Source organism: Pelobates fuscus, chromosome 1 (genome assembly GCF_036172605.1).
Source record: "Pelobates fuscus isolate aPelFus1 chromosome 1, aPelFus1.pri, whole genome shotgun sequence".
In the NCBI taxonomy this organism is placed as follows: Eukaryota; Metazoa; Chordata; class Amphibia; order Anura; family Pelobatidae; genus Pelobates; species Pelobates fuscus.
In genome coordinates this window covers 321,116,549-321,128,892 of record NC_086317.1, presented here as the reverse complement: position 1 = coordinate 321,128,892, position 12,344 = coordinate 321,116,549, and positions in this window count along the sequence as shown.

Genomic DNA, 12,344 nt, shown 5'->3' with positions numbered 1-12,344 from the left:
ACAATACACCAAAGTTATATACAAGATTCCTAATATCTGGTAGCATGTTTTGTAGGTTAATGTTCGAGCGTAACTCGCTACTTTCAGAGTATGTTTGTCTTCCCAGCATAAGCTAAAATTGATGTGACACCAAGAAATTACATGGAATAAGTGTCAACTGCAGCCATGTATATTACTTTTAGGATCATGAGACAAAGTATCTTCCTGTCTGTTTAATATTGATTACCCCACAGTCCACTTGCATTTTTGACTTTCCAGTCCACAACTCAAAAGGTGGAGAAAGGCAAATGGGTTATTTGCATTGTGGCAGAGATATGCCTGCTAATAAATAGCATTTTGTTGTAAATTTGCTAAACAGACAGTAAGAAAAAACATAATTGGGCAATGTTAATGTTAGATCTTTTGAACTCCCCAGTTGGCATCATGTATAGCATGCATAACAAGTGTGAAGGCCACATGGATCCAAAAAATAAATCAAAGTCACACTTGCTCACTTCAAGAGACATGATCCTTCTCACCTAGAGCTAAGGAGGCAGGCAGGCAGGCAGGCAGGCAGGCAGGCTACCTTTTTTATTGAACTAAAATAAGACTTAAAAACAGGATTGTTTCAGAGCTGAGGAAGAGAGGAAAACTTTCAAACGTGTGCATTTTAGGTACTATTTTAGTCCAATAAAAAATGTATAATTGCATACTGCAATGCTCTAGTATTTTGGCATTATGTATATATTAGTATACATTGGTATATTAGTTATATGTATATATATATATATATATATATATATATATATATATATCCATTTGTCCCTGTAGATTGTGAACATTGTAGCTCACTTCTTCTCCACTAGTCATTTCAAATATTTAGCACTTTGTGCTTGGTGTATCATATGCACCTTCTAGATCTGAAGGAATCAAAGCATACATTACTGGCACTGTATAGGAGATGTTTACTTTTGGAAATAAATTTAGCAACTTATTACTTTAACAATTCCATTGTTTGCACGTAATCATGGTTAGTGTTAAATCCCATGTTTGAGGATTTCCAAGCTTGATGAGGTTGTCATGCTCAGTACATGAACAATGACTCCTAGATATACAATTAAGTATTATCTACAGTATAGTAATAAAAAACAGTATAATAAAAAGGTAGTTAAGTTAGATGGAGTCAAGTAGTAAGTTTAATAGAATATGGAGACCATGTGCTAATTAGTATTTAGCAACTCCTAATAATCTCTACAGGAGACATTAAAACTTTCGGCAGCCGTTAAATACCAGTTGTTAAACTTTAAAGTCTGTAAGCATGAAAACAGCTGGTAATCGCTAACAAAAGGCATTGCTACTTTGCGTTTACAGAGTTCGAAGTAAATAAATTGACAAGCATGGAAACTATGTATATGCTCAAAGAACTATACACAGTTAAGCTATTGTTCCAATTATTTTACATTTCTCACTTACTTGTCTATATAGATAATCCACAAACAAATAAAACAGATGGCAAAACACAAAAATGAATTTTCATTCTAAGTAGAAATATACTGTATGTAAATCACTTTGTTCAGAAATAGCATTTCAAATGTATCGCTCCAAAGCTGTATCAGTTTGTTTTGTTTTGTCTTGTTTTTGTCTTTTTTTGTTAAGGAGATGGTCATTCTGCAAACTAAGGGATTTATGTTTACAGGAAAATATTGATAATACCTGGACTATGTCTTGATAGTGTTAGCATACTTTGAGATTGTCCGTATAAAAGCTGTAGTCTTTCTAATTTCCATGTAGCTGCTTAAAAATAATATGCATGCTAAATACCCTAACAATTTGGCCTAGAAGAAGAAGACAGTTTAAAATCTGTAAAATTAAACCAAATAGAGAGAGGGCCTGAGCTTTCCGATAGAGAAAACAGAAAATGAGTAGTGATGACCTTTCTAACAGATATGATATTAGTGATGGGTCAACATTAGGTTTTTCAGAATGGGTTGGCAATAACTTCTTTTTAAGCAAGTAATAGTGGATGTTGTTTTTTATTGATGAAGATTTCTAGAGAAATACATTTCAGAAGTATACTTACCCAAAACCTCAGAGCAGGATTAAGACAGGAGTAGTTTAGCATTACACCAGCAGGTTTGAAGAACAAGCTCCTCTACTATACATAACACATGATGGTTCTATAACAGATTGTCAAATGCAAACCTCATCAGAAGACATTTGAGGTGGTACATTTTGCTATCAAACTCTTCAACTCATTGTAAAAATGAATGGCTGTCTTTTTCTGTAGCAGATGCTAAGAGTATGGTACTCCTATTTGCTCCTACCATCTGGATTTAGTAAACTAATACAATAAACGTACACTATCCACAAGGGCAGTTTTAAGAGTTGAATGACTACTGCATAACTACAGTGAAAGCCCTTGATAGAATAATGGTTTCATTTATTAGTATAAAATATGTATATAGATTTTATAATGCAAGCTAGAATGGGGCAGGTGGAGTTACTCTAGTTATTTGCTTATCATAGAAAGAAAAATCTACTATTGAATTATATGAAACAATTCAGTTTTGCACCTGTAGCAGATGGTATCAGGGCTGCCCTAAAAGACAGTACTATTATTGCAATTCGTGTGTTATTTTTGTTCCTATGGTTAAAATGTATGTGGGATTCGTATAATTGTTCGGTAGTTTCCATCCGTACTCCATACGAATGTAAACTACCGAACCAATAGACCACCTCAGAGAGAAGTGTGTACCTTATTAATCGTTCACACTTCTCTAACCGCAGGTTAATTGGTACTTTAGTGCTCTATCTGGGTGGCCGCTGTTCGGTATACGAACACGTGGCGGCGGCCATCTTACGCACGAAAATCTCAGTGGTGTTTGGTCGTCGAGTGTCTGGAACTCAAATCGGACACTCGATTACCCGAACACCGCTGAGACCTCCATAGCTCCGTAACTCCCGAACGGGAAGGCTAATCAGTCTCCCGTTCGGTAGTTTCAAAGTACCGAACAAGGGGATTCATACGAATCCAAGATTAATCATGGATGGCAGTATTTAATGTGTATTTTACCTCCCGAACGAAGACCGACCGAAGAGCCAAAACCTATGGAACTCTTTTCGGATACCACCTCATGTGGGGTTGGTCAAATTATACCCTCCACCTAACTCCTGAACCCCTGGACCAATCTGGGTGATTTTTAAATATGTTCGTCACCCAGATCAGGGCTACCAGGGGGTACCCCCAGGATAATTGTAACTACTTGTTTTAGGGTACATTCAGAACTGGGGGAAAACTACAGTATGTGTAATGGGATTAAGTGTCATACTGAGGGGAGGAGATGTGTGGGAGGTAACGGTTATATTATTGGATACTGTCCTAATTAATGTGAATCCCTCCCTTGCATGGGAGAATGCTTTATAAGGAGACTGTGTGGATTAAAAGGCAGTTCTGCTCCTGATGCTGTGTGTTGTCCAGTCATTGGGATCTGTATGGGGATATTCTTGGATTACGTTATTTGCTGGAATTACTGCTTCATGGTGTTTTTACTACTTGTTCCTGAGCCTCACTGGGATCTATAGTGGAGTTAACCTGTGGAATATCAGGCCTCCGCTACAGCACCCCATTACAATGACACATAATTTTAACACAAACCAAAATCAAAAGTATTTACATCAAATCCTAGTACATTTGCACTAATACGTTATAAAGCTAAGTCTAATCAAATGAACACTGTTCTTTTTTGTTCATGTCTCCACTAGAATATTTGTTATCCTCTAAATATGTTTTTAAAACTTCTTCCTAGCTGTTCTTCCAAAGTCTCGGCCTTACCCCGATTTTTAAGTTCCGACTATAAATAACCTTTTTGTCATCTCACCATTCAGTTTAAATGCTTCAATGTTTTTAACAGTGGAAGTTAATAATAAATATCACCTTTGTTTTCTAATTTTACTGAGTTGACTTAAGTGCCTTTGACAGCTCCAATCTAATATCACCATTCAAGTTGACAAGCATGACATGCAACTCTGCATACAAACTCTCAATTATACATAATCCAATGTTTTCTTGGGCTTTAATTGAATCACTAGTCTCAAACTTGTTATTTTTAATTTACAGCATTTGATTTCTGACACTGGACGCTCTGTGTTATCAATTATGCAAGCGAGAGGCTTTAGTCATGTAGTAGATTAAAACAAAACTAATTAGGCATGATTAAAAATAAAATAAAACAGAGAACCTTTAAGCATACACGTTATCACATAAAGCAAGCTTCGCAATACTACAAATGCATGTTTTCCTTTTTCATTCCAAGAGCTTGCTTTCATTTTACTTCTACTTGATTGATTTTGACAGAAATGAGAGCGAATGTAGAACTTATATTTTTTTTTCTTTCTGCATATTTTCAGAAATTGCATTACATGGCCCTGTTGATGTGAAATTCTCCCACAGCTCATTGAGTGTAATTTTGTTAAGTGGGTAGGAAACTGAATATAAAGAAAACTGACTCTAATCCAAAATTTTCCTTGGCAGACAAGCTCACTGAGGCTGTGCTTTTACTGTTGAGGTGCAATTAATTGCCTTACCTATTTAATTCCTCTGCCATCATAGTAATATTAGTGTTTCAGACAGGAAAATAGGGAACAGTGCTTCTTTTTGGAAAAAAAAGTAACTGAATAATCAGCGGATATGGTAAATTGTATATAATATTGCATAAATAGAAACACAATAAAATATTTTTTTTTTAAAGTACGACCTTTATGATAATAATGCAGCAGAATAGTTATATTACTATAACATTCAATATTAAGAATGAATATTGAGAGGAGAATGTATTTTGAAAAAGGTACTTAGTTAACTTAGTACTGCGCATGCTTAGTGTACTTTCATATTTAAAGATGACAATTATTTTTAAAGACAAACACAGTCCATAAAATTGTGCTTATTTGTCCTTGATAATTTCTTGCTGTTGATTAATGCAACCATTATAACATTTCAACATCCAATATCAGCAGTGTTATACTCACCTCGGTAGCTGAATATTGGGAATCAACTGACACCAATGTTGCAGTGGTACTTGACCAGTCTCAAATTCTCCTCTTATTGAAGCATGGATAGAGTGAATTAGTGATACCTTGCTGAATGTGCTTTAACCCCTTAAGGATGGGTACGTTCTATGCCATCCTTAGGGAACCGGCTCTAAACGCCGGTGGGTGGAATAGAATGTCCCCGCCATCCTATGTACTTACCTGGTCGCCGGCGATCCCACACCGGCGATCGGGGTATGGGGACTTACTTGGGAGCCCAGGGAGTCCCCCCTCCTTGCTCTTCGGCCCCCCTGGGCCATGTGATCATGAGGTCCTTGCGAGGACCTCACGATCACATGGACGGCATAGCCGTCAATAGCAATGCCAGCAGGGGGAGTGCCTGTAATGACAGGTACTCCCCCTGCTGCCTGTAAATAAAATAAAAACAGTTTAAAACAGTGTAAAATTAAATTATATATACTTAGATCATATATATATTTATTATATATATATATGACCTAAGTATATATATATATATATATATATATATACATATATATATATATGTATATATATATATATATATATATATATATATACACATAAATACACATACACTGTCTAAGTGTATTTTAATATTACTATATATATATAATTATATATATATATATATATATATTGATATCAAAATACACGTACAATGATATTGATTAAATATATATATAATTGTCATTATATATATATATATTTATATATAATATAAAATAAATATATATGTAAATAAGTTAAAGAATAAAATTTAAAAAATAATAAAAACATAAATATATATATATATCTGTGTAATTTCATTCTAACTGTATTTTAAAATTAATATATATTGATATCAAAATACACTTAGAACTAAATAATATATATCTATATACATAAGTATATACCGGTACGTATATGTCACTATATATATACCTATATATAAAAATGATATACATACATATATATATATATATATATATATATATATATATATATATATATACACGTATATATATAATAATTCTACGTATATATTTATGTAATAATTTTACATAATTAGGTCATTTTATTAATTACAATTTGCAGGACCTGCCTGACAGGCCGAAAGTTCAGGGAATTTAATTTGCTAGCACTATATTTAACCCTGTAACTTTCCAAGACACCATAAAACCATAAAACCTGCACATGGGGGGTACAGTCGGAAGACTCAGCTGAATACAAATATTTGTGTTTCAAAACAGTAAAATTTATTACAACGAAGATATCGTCAGTGAAAGTTAATTTTTTTTAATTTTTCACACACAAATGGAACTTACACGGACGATATATTTGTTGTGATACGTTTTACTGTTTTGAAACACTAATATTTGTGTTCAGCGAAGTCTCCTGAGTATAACAGTACCCCTCATGTACAGGTTTTATGGTGGTTTCAAAAGTTACAGAGTCAAATATAAGGCTTGCATTTCAGTTTTTTCACATTGAAATTCGCCAGTTTGGTTACGTTGCCTTTGACACCGTATGGTAGCCCAGGAATGAGAATTACCCCCATGATGGCATACCATTTGCACAAGTAGACAACCCAAGGTATTGCAAATGGGGTATGTCCAGTCTTTTTTAGTAGCCACTTAGTCACAAACACTGGCCAAAATGGGTGTTTAAATTAATGTTTTGCATTTTTCACACACAAACAAATATTAACACTAACTTTGGCCAGTGTTTGTGACCAAGGGGCTACTAAAAAAGACTGGACATACCCCATTTGCAATACCTTGGGTTTTCTACATGCCATCATGGGGGTAATTCTCAGTCCTGGGCTACCATACGTTCTCAAAGGCAAAGTAACCAATCTGGCGAATTTCAATGTGAAAAACACTGAAAAATGCAACATTCTATATTTGACCCTGTAACTTCCCAAAACACCATAAAACCTGTACATATGGTGTACTGTATTACACGTGAGACATCGCTGAATACAAATATGTGTATTTTATTGCAGTAAAAGCAAACAGTATTATGACATTTACAGTTAGAAGGTCACGTAGAACTAAACATTTTTTTTTTAAATTTCTTCCATTTTTTTATATTTTAGTCATATTAAATTATGTTTTATACCTAAAAATTTGATGTTAAATAAAAAGCCCTGTTTCACCTGAATAAAATTATATATAATAAGTGTGGGTGCATATAATGTGAAAGAGGTGAATTACGCCTGAATAGACATATAGCGCAGACATATTTCATGTTTTTGTTTTCGTTTTGTTTTGATCACAATGTGTACATTTGGCTCAGTCCTTAAGGGGTTAAACGTTAAAATGAAATCAAAACAAGTCCATATTAGAATTACAGTAAAAATAGCCCCAAATTTAAAATACATTAATTTATTTAAAGCAATACTCAGCAATACTCAGCAAAACAACTTTAATTTAATGAAGCAATTTTTGATGTATAGATCATGCCACTGCAGTTTCACCACTCACTTTTCTGCCATTTAGGAGTTCAATAACTTTTGTTTCTGTTTATGCACCTCAAGCCACACCTCCCTTGGCTGTGACTAACACAGCTATTCTGAAAAAAAAAATATGTCATTTTTAATCAGATCTTACAGCACACTGTATTTATTTTAGATTCTTTTTCTCCTGCTTTGTTGAACTTTAATAAAACATGATACTCCTGCTGGCTATAGCAGGTCATTAACTGAGCAGTATAAATTGTAAATTAAATACACTGTTCAATAAAGGAAGATTAAAAATTAAATTTCTCTGTATAGAATATGTGTAGGAAGACTGTGTTAGTCACAGTCGGGGGAGGTGTGGCCAGAACTACATAAACAAAGTGATTTAACTCCTAAATGTCAGGGAATTGAGCAGTGAGATTGCAAGGGGCCTGCTCTTTACACCAAATCCATTTAATTAAGCAAAACATTGTTATGGTGCTTAGAGTGTACCTAGAGAAAAAAAAATCTGCAGCAAAACAAATCAATGCATTCATAAGAAAGCTGTTGAATTCTCAACCACCATGACATGTTGGCAAACTATCACACTTTGATTAGTACAGTGATGACAGTGGGACCACATCACTTCACTGCCATTTGGAAATTGGCAAGACAATGTCTGCTTGGCACTAAGTTTAGTTTAATCTTGGTATGAAGACAGGGAGAGTGGGGATCTGTGCATTTGAGGGAGGGGTAGAGGGGAGCTGTGCAGGAGAGGGAGGGGGAAAGGGGAACTGTTTAGGGTAGGGAGGGGGGAAGAATGGATCTGTGCAAGGGAGTGAGGGGGACTGCCAGGGTACGGGGGAGAGAGGAGGAGATGGGCCTGTGCAGGGGAGGGAGGGGGAGAGGGGATCTGTGCAGGGGGAGGGGAGAGGGGTTGTGAGCATGGGAGGCAGGGGGATCTGTGAAAGTGCAGGGGAGGGAGGGGGAGAGGGGATCTGTGCAGGGGAGAGAGGAGATCTGAGCAGGGGAGGGAGAAGGAGAGGGGATTTGTGCAGAGGTGGGAGGGGGAGAGGGGAGCTGTGCAGGGGAGGGAGGGGATCTGTGCAGGAAGGGGGTAAGTGGGGATCTGTGCAGGGGAGGGTGTGGGACTATCAGAGAGGCAGGGGGAGAAGGGATCTGTGCAGGGACAGGGTCTGTGCAGAGGAGGGAGGGGGAGAGACGATCTGTGCAGGGGAGGGAGGGCGACTATCAGGTAGGTATGGGGAAAAGGGATCTGTGCAGGGGGGCTGTGCAGGGAGGCATGGGATCTGTGAAAGTGCAGGGGAGGCAGAAAGAGAGGGGATCTGTGCAGGGAGGGGGCTGTCAGGAAGGCTGGGTAATCTGTGCAGGGGAGTGAAGGGGAGAGGGGTTGTGTTCAAGGGAGGCAGGAGGAGAGGGGATCTGTGCAGGGTGGGGGTTGTCAGGAAGGCAGGGGGATCTGTGCAGGGGAGGGAGGGGAGAGGGAATGTGTGCATGGGAGGCAGGGGGAGAGGAGACGTGAGAGGGGGGGTCTGTGCAGATGGGGTAGAGGGGATCTGTGCAGGGAAACGGAGACAGGGGGATCTGTGCAGGGGGAGGGGAGAGGGGTTGCTGTTAGGGAGACAGGGGATCTGTGCAGGGGGAGGGGAGAGGGGTTGTGAGCATGGGAGGCAGGGGGATCTGTGAAAGTGCAGGGGAGGGAGGGGGAAGAGGGGATGTGTGCAGGGGAAGCAGGAGGAGAGAGATCTCTGCAGAGAGGGGGGCTGCCAGGGAGGCAGGGAAAACTGTGCAGGGTCTAGAGGGTGAAGGGGAGGCAGCAGGGGAGAGGCTATCTGTGCAGGGAGGGGGTTGTTAGGGAGGCAGGGGGATCTGTGGAGTAGAGGGAGGGGGAGAGGGGATGTGTGCATAGAAGGCAGGGGAGAGGGGATCTGTTAGGGAAGCAGGGTGATCTGTGCAGGGGCTGGAGGGGGAGAGGGTTTGTGTGCAGGGGAGTCAGGGGAGAGGGGATCAGTGCAGGGGGGGCTGTCAGGGAGGCAGGGGGATCTGTGAAGGGGAGGGAGGTGAGAGGGGATGTGTACAGGGAAGGGAGGGAAAGAGGGGATCTGTGCAGGGAGGGGGCTGCCAGGGAGGCAGGGGGATCTGTGAAAGTGTAGGGGAGGGAGGGTGGAGAGGGGATGTGTGCAGGGGAGGCAGGAAGAGAGGAGATCTGTGCATGAAGGGGGGCTGTCAGGGAGACAGGGGTATCTGTGAAGGTGCAGGGGAGGGAGGGGGAGTGGGGATGTGTGCGGAGGATGCAGGGGATCTGTGCAGGAAGGGATGAAGAGGGGATCTGTGCAGGGGAGGGAGGAGGACTGTCAGGGAGGCAGGGAGAGGGGGATCTGTGCAGGGAGGGGTTCTGTCAGGGAAGCACAGGGATTATTGATTTATTTTTGTTTATTTTGTTTGTATTGGTTTTCTTTATGCACGAACAAAAGGTCATACAATCTCGCATAGCCCCAAAGGCGTTTGCGAGCATATTTCAATATATAACATTACAGTCATCCAAATAGACAATAACAATGCATAACAGTGCAGACATTCAAGTAGGCATTACATTCAGGAGGTGTCTGACAGCATATAGACATGGACAATATGATTCAGTCAAGCGTGTGATAGCTTGACAACTTGGTCTTTCTTTAAGATGATTAACAATGGTGTAGTAGTTCTTCTATGTACAGTATTATGCCAACATAAGAACCTTGAATCACTGTGATTCCCAGTGTGTAGCCTCTTCCACTTCTCTTTGAGAGGGTTATACCTTTGCCAATATCCGTGTAACGGATTCATCCGCACATAGAAATGTTTATGATGGTATTTACCTTCCTGACAGGAATAGTTGTGCCCATCTACAACCATGCGCCCGGATGCCTGATAAACCCAGCATGTCTAGGGACGCTGGCTGCTGCGGATCTATGTCACTTTATAGCCCCATGGCTGCCCACATTGATGACGATGTCGGCGTGCGAGTTACGTCACGCGCACGCACATTTTGGGGTCAAAGGCCGGTTACAACCAATCGGATAAACAGAAGGGTAATTTAAACTAATTTTTATATTCTCTCATTGCCCTGTCGTGATTTCGACCTGATGGTATTCCGAGAGTGCGTTCCTAATCGTGATGTTTTGGTATTTGACTCTGGCTTCGTTCTGACTTCCCTGATCTCTGGTATCTTTGACTTTTGGCTTTTTCTCATCGTTGTGTCTGATTCTGTATTCCTGACCTCGGCAAGTATTCTGACTATTCTTGTATACGTTAGGTCCGGCCATCCTAAGGTCCGGTGAGACGTTATCCTTAGTTCTAGGTGTGATACAATTCTGCGTGCTGGATCAATTCTGACAATCCTATGTTGTCGGTGTTCTAGGTATGTACCCCTACTCAGTTGGCCGTCCATGTTGGGTATGTTAATCACTGAGTACATATTCAGTTTATAAGGGGTTACAATAGGGGAGTTGTTGTGGTCTCGACTCAAGGGCGCCATCTAATACTGTGAAGTCGTTAGCAGGAATGTCGGTGGCACAGAGGATGACGCTCTGCCGGGGTATTTTGTGGGAGAGGTGAATAAGGTTAAGGATCTTGTTTGTGTTGTGTTTGGCTTCTCTGCTGGGAACAAAGCCTGATTGATCTGGGTGGATAAGGAGTTGTAGGAGAGGGCGAAGTTATTAGATAAGATTTTTGTAAATATGTTTAGATCAATGTTAGTAAGGGACATTGGGTGGTAGTTTCTGCATTCAGTAGGGATTGGACCGTAGGAACATTTCTGCATAAGATGTAGATATATGTGTGGCATAAATAACATTTCTAAACTTGAGTATGTGCCTGTGACAAGTGAGTAATATGAATAGTCCTTGGATTGTGGGTGGAGTATCCTCCAGCTGTCATAGAGTTGGGCTTCATCAAGTAGCTTGTGAATGTGTCGGCGTGTAGCCATTTGATATGTAGTTACTAGAGAGGTCGTGTCCAGGGCCGAGTCTAGTGAAACATTGATGTCACCTTCCGTCACTAAAATTCCATCTGTGAACCTTTCTATCTTATGTAGATATTTCCTGAGCAGTCTACCTTGGTTTTGATTGGGTAAATACAAATTCGCAAAGGTGACCATGTTGAGGCCTAATAGCCTTTACCATGACCAGTCTACCACTATCCTCTACCTCATGAGCCTTGTACATGAATGAAATACATGCAGACTTTAAAATAGCTAGCCCCCTCGACTTGGCTTCTACATAGTTACTAAGATATCCGTGGGGATAGCGTCTATTACATATAGATGGGGCATCATGCTTCCTGCAGTGTGTTTACTGAAGGAAAACCAAGTCAGCTTTGAGTTTGTGGATCTCCATTAGGGCTTGTGTGCATTTCTCTGGCACATTTAAACCCCTCACAATTAAAGTACAAATGTGAAGAATTTCCGGTTGTGTGCTCATCGTTTGTGACATTGTGCCTGACGTGACTTATTTGAGTTTGTGACTAAGTGGCTACTAAAAAAGACTGAACATACCCCATTTGCAATACCTTGGGTTGTCTACTATTGCAAATGGTATGCCATCATGGGGGTAATTTTCATTCCTGGGCTACCGTATGGTCGCAAAGGCGGGGTACTGTTATACTCGGGAGACGTCGCTGAACACAAATATTAGTGTTTTAAAACAGTAAAACGTATCACAACAATTGTATTGTCCATGTAAGTGCCATTTGTGTGTGAAAAATTAAAAAAATTTCACTTTCACTGACGATATCGTCATTGTAATACATTTTACTGTTTTGAAACACTAATATTTGTATTCAGCGAAGTCTTCCAACTGTACCCCCCATGTACAGGTTT